The sequence below is a fragment of the Suncus etruscus genome, chromosome 7 (genome assembly GCF_024139225.1).
Source record: "Suncus etruscus isolate mSunEtr1 chromosome 7, mSunEtr1.pri.cur, whole genome shotgun sequence".
Classification (NCBI taxonomy): Eukaryota; Metazoa; Chordata; class Mammalia; order Eulipotyphla; family Soricidae; genus Suncus; species Suncus etruscus.
Window position 1 is genome coordinate 5,293,894 of NC_064854.1, and position 7,942 is coordinate 5,301,835.

The 7,942-nt window shown below is 36.6% G+C and overlaps 1 pseudogene; it reads left to right on the forward strand.

Annotated features, from left to right (window-relative positions):
* The first annotated feature begins 4,696 nt into the window (after positions 1 to 4,696).
* LOC126014846 (uncharacterized) lies at positions 4,697 to 4,874 on the forward strand (annotated as a pseudogene).
* Positions 4,875 to 7,942: the final 3,068 nt, after the last annotated feature.

The window sequence follows — 7,942 nt, forward strand, 5'->3', positions numbered from 1 at the left end:
TGTATAGAAGTCTTGAAAAAATATGTTAAAGGTTGGAATATAAACAAAGTACAGAGAAAGGTTGGACACATTAGCACAAACTGGAATGTCTACCTACCATTGACTAGTAGTAGTGGAAGGCATGTCTGCCTGGTAAAGGGAAATAATTATGGAGGACTCTATTCAATCTGAGAACTTTGTAAGATAAATTTATTAACCATTAGATGACCAGCTCACTAGATATTCTGTGGAAATTTAAACATGCTTAAAAGAAAGTTATTTTATTTAAGGAAGTCTAGATTTTATTTATAAGAAACATCATGGTTTCACATAGGACCAAGACAATACTTTCTGCTCATTTGTATTAGTAGCTTTAGTTTTCTGGTTGACGACTCTATCTATACTTTCCCCTTATAATTGAAAGATCTGTGTTGAGGCTAGCAATCATCATGACAAGGAAGATGGTGATAGGTAAGTCAGCTATTTAGTTACCACAGGGCAAGAACTGAAGCTGGATTCCCACCAGTAGCATAAAATCATAAACAAACATATACACTAGTTAATAGAAGATAATGTTAATGCTTTTTGAGCATATTTCATGTATCCCTATTTTTGGTAACTTGGCAGACCATTACTACGATATTATTAATGTCTTTTTCAAGTCATTGACTTTATTTGGCCAATGTTCACTCAATGATATAGATGTAGAGATGAAAGGACTAGGCTGAGCTATGGCAGAGTGGTCCATTCATTCTCCGGAGTTTCATTAAGAAGCAAACACTGAACATGCAGTCCTAAAATAGCAATGAACTGTGCATGATATAACAGGATCAATCTACTGTTCTAATAAGCATAAGTTAGTAACACATTTTGTTTCCTTGATAAAAACAGAGGAAGAAGTCAGCAGGACCAGGTTGAAGCCTCAATAAAACATACACTCAACCAGGAACAGATGTGGATATCTAAACAACAAATAGAAACATGGCTAATGTCTCTAGGCTGGTCTGATTTCCTGAAGGCTGAGGTGGGGAAGTTCTGTGTTCTGTAGACATTATAGCCAGGGAGACTTTTGAAGTGTATGGACACTATTACCTATTAAAGAGATTTATTCCTCCTGGGTTTCAGGAGCTATTTTTTTTAACCTTCACATCAGTCTGAGAGGGTTGTATTTCTTAGTTTGTTTCTTCCTTTGGGAAATCATCATTCTTACAATTGCTATTTTCCCCAAATCAATCTGCAATTATTTACTAGCTAATGGTCCCTTTTCTTCCTCTTTCTTAATGCAACAGATTATAGGAACAAATATGGTTGTTAGTAGAAAAAAATCTTTAAAATTGAATTTTAAAACTTTTTTAAAGCCTCTTATTCAAAATCTTGGCATTTGAATAATTTTTTAGCTACCAAATGGAATTTATTTAGGCTAGTTTAAAGGCTAATTGATATGATTTCAATTTCAAATTGAAACACTCCTTATAATGCCTTGTCATTCATCTTAATGGGTGTTAATGTTGAAATACAATTGAGACTCTTTGAATAAGAGCATCATTAACCCCATTATTGCTGATCAATCTACTGAAGTATTCAAACACAGATGCTTGTCCGGCATGACTAGATACCCAGAGTGTCACCAATCATAAAATTTTCTGGAAGGAGAAGTCTTCTGTACACCTAGTCATGGAACATTTGACTATTGAAGCGATTAAAGATCATAGCATACCTGCTTTTTCTGTTTTCCTGGAACATTACAAATATTTAATAAATACCTTCATTTTCCATATAGGTTGCCATTTTAAAACATTTGCTTTCAAAATCCTCATGGATACCACTATAGAATACAAGCTATGTATAAAACTTCTACAAAAGTGTATTAAATATATATTAATTGTGACCATCAAAGATAGTTTTTGTTTACTAAGGGCACCTTCAAAATTTCTTATATGCTGTAGAGAATATTTATTCTCCCAGTAACTCCATAGATTATGCTATCATGCCACTTTACATAAAAAGAACTCTGGTATTTGAGATTTATTTTGCTTTTATGATCACATATAATGATGCTCAGGACTTACTCCTAGGTTCTACTTTAAGGATAACTCCCAGAGGGCTCAAGAAACCATACAGGGTACAGAGGAATGAACCTGGGTCAGTAGCATGCAAGGTAAGCATAATAGCATAATATTCTCAGTTCTCTCTCTCTCTCCTCTCTATCTTCTATTCTCTGTCTCTCTGTCTCTGTCTCTCTGTCTCTCTCATCTCTCTCTGTCTCTGTCTTTCTCTGTCTCTCTCTCTGTCTCTCTCTCTCTCTCTCTCTCTCTCTCTCTCTCTCTCTGTAGCCCCAGAGATTTGAGCTATTCAAAAAACCCAGATTCATACATGTGGGATCTTTAAAGTATCAAGAATTAAATTTCATTTGACCATGAAGCCTTAAAAAAAAAACCACTTAACATCTAAAATATTTTATTTATTGTTCCCTTCTAGGGATCAGAAAATATTTTTTTCTTTCTTTTCATTTTATTTTATTTTATTTTTTAATTGGGGCAATCATGACAATGCTCAGCGTTTACTTCTGGATCTGTTATCAGGGAACAGTCCTAGTGAGCTTCTGGGGCCTATATGTGGTAGCCTGGGATATAATTTGGGTAGACTGAATGCATGGGGTGTGCCCTGCCTATGACCATTAAACTTTTATGCTATGAAATACCTAAAAGGATTATCAGGGCCAGTGGTACATTTTTAGTTCTAATATTCCACAGAAATATGGTAGGGGAATAATGCCCAAATAAAATTAAAACAAAGAGAAACAAAGAGCATAAGAACTGGTCCTTAGTAAGAAACTTGCCATTTGTGGTGGTGGTTAAGGTTGGGTCAGAGAAGGTACCACTACAATAAAGGTAGAGGGAAGTGGTCACTCATGATGAGAACTGCTGAAAGGAGGCAAAATGATATGCATGATATACTATCAGTAAACTATTGTAATGCATAATACCTAAAAGCAAAATAAAATAAAATAAATAAGGGGGAAAAAGGAAAGAAAAAAGTACCTGCCACAGAGTCAGGATGGGGAGGCAGGAGGGAAATTAGGGACGTTGGTGTAAGAAAAATGGACACTGGTGAAATTATTTTTTTGGAACATTGTATGTCTGAAAACCATAAATCATAGAAACTAATGATGATTAAATTAAATAAATAAAAGATTTCTAAAAATAAAAGCCAGCAACTTCAGTTTGTGATGCTTTGCTGTATTATTAACCGCTGCTCTTTTTAGTTCCCCTTGACTTTGACATCCTTTGTCCCAGGACCCCAAAACTCACCACTGTGACCATTTCCCTAAACTGACTGCCCTGGTGCCTCTGACGATCACTAAGGACAATGATAAGTTCTTACCAATGCCACAAACTAGTAGATGATGGTTGCAAATTATTAATATGTTAACCTATTAGGTCTCATCTTTTCATTGTTTTTAATTTTGAACTTATCTACAAAGACCATAAATCATACCTAAAATTTCCCTCTTGGCATTTTTTCATGTCTAGCTATGAAGGTGATCAAAATCTATAAAGGATGCTTCAGCTGGTTTTTGAACCTACATTATCAAAAGCACATTTTATAATATGTCTTTGGGCTCTGATTTCCCAATTCAATGCAGAAATTTCAGAAGGAACAATATAACCGTATTCAATTATTAAAAATATCTAGTTTTATTCATGCTCTGTGCTAGGCATTGTCCTGCTAAATCTCAATCAGTATCCAAAGTGAACCCCAAGTATTATGTACCATCATATGTGGGAGAAACTGAGATCTAGAAAAATCAAACTATTTTCTCAAGCCATTCCATAATTAGGTTAGGAATTTAACCTCATCATTCTGATTGCTGTGCCTGAGTTTTCAACTACTACCCTAGAGGGTTTCAAGAGTGTTCAAAGACATTCTGTATGGAAGAAAAGTCAGTGAAGACTGCCTGGAGGAAGCAAAATTTGCTTCAGATCTCATAGAAGAACTTATCAAGTGAACAAGAACTGATGAAGAGTGCCAAATAAAGTAATAGTTTATGACAGAGCCTGGAGATCAAGGTTATCTTCTGTTTTGAGAACCACAGTAGTGTTATTCATGGGAACTTCCTGCAAGGGTGGGGCAGCGAACCAGGAAGAAAGGGGAAGTGGCAAAGCTAATGCCAGGGAGAAGTCACGGTGGCCCTTATGGACCATATAATAGTTTGAGATTTGAGCATGTCAATATAAAGGCCCTGGGATAAGATGGAGATCCTATAGACAGGACAATAAAATCAAGTTAAGCTCTGCGTTTATGTGTGTGTACATGCATGGATGCTCATATTCACCCTGATGCTGTGAAAAGGAAAGGAAGGAAGAGAAATAAAATGTTATGGGAATCAAGCAGTTCCCTAATGTAATGATCTACATAAAACATGATATGGAGTTTAAACAGTGGCAGAAGGAAGCAGAATATAATATTTTAATATGCAGTACTTGAATACTACATATTATTTCTGGCTCTTTAGTCAAAAATTTTTACTAGAAGGGTTTAGGAAACCTTATGTCATGCTAGTGATTAAGCCATGATCAGTTGAATATAAGGCAAGCATCCTATGCACTATACTCTTACTCTAACCCCAATTACATATCTGCTTTTTATTTTATGGGCTGGAATTAACAGCACCAGGTAAATAGAGTGGCGGAATAAGAGCAAGATTTTACTCTGTATACTTACCTGGCAGGGGAGATACCATGATCACGAAGGTGGTTTTCCCAGGGTGAGGCTTATCCCTTGCACCCCGGGTGTGCTGACTCATGCGATTTCCCCAAATGTGGGAAACTCAATTGCATAATTTATGGTAGTGGGGGACTGAGAAAAGAATTAAAAAAAAGATTTTACTCTGTACAAGGAGCAACAGATTCCAGATAACTTAAGAGAAAAGGTACTTAATTGGAAAGCCATGGATCCAAAATAGAAAATATAATTTCCTCAGTAGTTGAGTGTAAGCATCAATATAGTCTCACTAATAATTGGGAGAGAAACAGGAATATCAGTGGTGGGATGGTGCTCTGGTGAAGGATGGTGTACATTGTATAACTGAAAACAAACACTGAATTATTTTGTAACTAAAGTGCTTAAACAAAGCAATTAATAATAATAAGAAAAAGAATAGAAGAGAAGAAAAAGAAGGACAAGAAGGAGAGAAGAAGAAGAAGAAGAAGAAGAAGAAGAAGAAGAAGAAGAAGAAGAAGAAGAAGAAGAAGAAGAAGAAGAAGAAGAAGAAGAATTGGATTTAATATAAAGCTTCTTTTCATCATTTTTCTCAAAGCTATCCACTTTGGGGATCATAACAAAAATGCACTACCAGTTTGCTTCACCCCAACATTAGTAAACTATTTTCTCTTCTAATACTTCTAGTATAAACCAGAAATAGGCAATCTGTTTTGAGAATGACGCTGCTGTTGAACATAGAACTGAGATATGGCCAATCATGGGTTTAATAGAAAATTCAACTCTGAACTTAATCCAAGCTGCACTTGAGTGATGATTATTCCCACAGAGAAGAAGGAAGGAGTCTATGCTGGGAAGATCCTGACAAGGAAGGTGAAGTGGTAGTCTGCATGTGTTCAGTAAGAGTAGGGGAGGTACGACTGGAAGACTGGCAAGAAAGTCAAGATTTAAGGAGTGTCCAGTCACCTTGTCAATGAATGCTGTAGTTTGAAAAGTATGTTGATGTAATGTATGACTCTCTATAAATATGGACAGATGTGTTATTAGATGATAGCTTTTCTCTGGCATCCTTCATGGCACTAGCATCTGTGATGCTTAGCATATCATGTGATCTATAGCACATATCAACGAATATTTATGAATAAATGACTGAATATGTGGATAGATTTATTCGATATTTGCTATAATAGCAACTAAGAATATCAATATCTAACATTTCTATTGGTATAGAAGAAATGAATCTTAGCTTTTGAGCCTAGTAACGGAAATGTGGACACCACCCACTATTAACTAGAGAACTCTATACTCAGATATCCTCAGAGTAGGGGCAGTATATCATGTACTTATGCATATGTGTGGTTTTCCTATGTATATTCTGATTATGTATGTGTATAAAGGTCCATGCCGAATAGGATCAGATTTCTAAATTTTTTATCTATATTACTAGCTGAAATAGTAGTTATATATGTTGAACACATATAAATTTGAGTACCAGTTTTCTCATTTATAATTTATCAGCTGACATACATCTTGTACAGAATGTCTATAAAAGATAGCAGTGGTAATGTAGCTAGCAGGATCTGGCACAAAATATAAATTCAATACATTTCAATGCATTTAACTATTTTATACCAGGACAACCTATTGACACAAGTTTACTTTCATCTTCCTTACTTCTTAATTCTTTTTTGTTTGTTTGTTTTTGTTTGGGGGCCACACCCAGCAGCGCTCAGGGTTTACTCCTGGCTATCTACTCAGATGTAGTCCCTGGCAGGCAACAGGGGACCATATGGGATGCCAGGATTTGAACCAATGACCTTTTGCATGAAGGCAAACACCTTACCTCCATGCTAGCTCTCCGGCCCCTACTTCTTAATTCTTAACTTCCTTAACTTCTTGGAGTTAAAATTAATACCAATAACTTTAAACATGTTCTCAAATAAAATTATGAGTGATTGTTTTATAGATCCCAAATAAAAGTCTTTTCATCTTTAATAAAGTTTCCTTCCAAACTTAGCTTATTTTCTCAGTACATGGAATGGTCTTTCATTCCAAAGACCTGAGTTCTGGAATCATTTTACCTGGAACCACTGGCTCTTAAGCCTTAATATTGATTGAATGGAATGAAGCAGAAACTAAAGGAAGCTTCCAGAGTCAAGTTGCCACTTGGATTCCAGAAACCTCCACAGGCTAGACCACCACAGAGGTCAACAGGGCTCCAGCTTCCTCAACTGAGGTAGAGGGGGAATTTTAAGTTGGGACCCTTGGGCAATCCCCCAACTGTTACCCAAATAGTCACAGGACTCACAAGGACCAGGGCAGTGAGCGTCTATGAAATCTCTCCTGAGAGGAAATGTGACCAGGCAGAGGTGCTGGATAAAGGGAACTTCTGGGTTGGCTTCGTCCAGAAATTTCCTGTCAAGTGTTTCACTTCACCTTTAGGAAAGGATTGAGGAACTCTTGGGAATGGAGTTCAAGAAAGTTAAGACACGATGCAAAGAAACTCTGTGCTCGGGTCATTTTCTCAGCCTCAGAAAACCTTCAAAAATAATTGATGAGACCAAAATTGGGGGGGGGCATAGATTTATTTTTACTTAATAGTTGATTATTTAGTTAAAATAGTGATTTAAACGTTATTTATAGTGAGTTTTAGGCATATGATATTTCAAGACCAAACCTACCATCAGTGGCATCTCTCATCACCAGTGCTCCTATATTCCATCATCCTTTTTTCTCTCTCTCTCTCTCTCTCTCTCTCTCTCTCTCTCTCTCTCTCTCTCTCTCTCTCTCTCTCTCTCTCTCTCTCTCTCTCTCTCTCTCTCTCTCTCTCTCTCTCTCTTTCTCTCTCTCTCTCTCACACACACACACACATCTTCTCTCTCACACACCCTACCCTCTATCTGCCACATTAACACGTGCATTATGAAATTTGGTGGCTGCAGCTTATATTTCATGTTATCAGTGATGCTGAGGCTGTGCTTTGAATTTATAGCTAAACCACTCTGATCATGCCTAACTTGGGCAAGTGCAGAGTATTTTCCTTTTCTCTTTGTGTATCAACTTCCTGGAAGTTCTGGACTTGCACTCCTTCCTTCCAACCTTCCTTCCTTCCTTCCTTCCTTCCTTCCTTCCTTCCTTCCTTCCTTCCTTCCTTCCTTCCTTCCATTTCCTTTCTTCTTTCCTCTTTTTCATTCTTTCTTGTTTTCTTTCTTTTTCTCTTTCATTTCATTCTTCTTTCTTT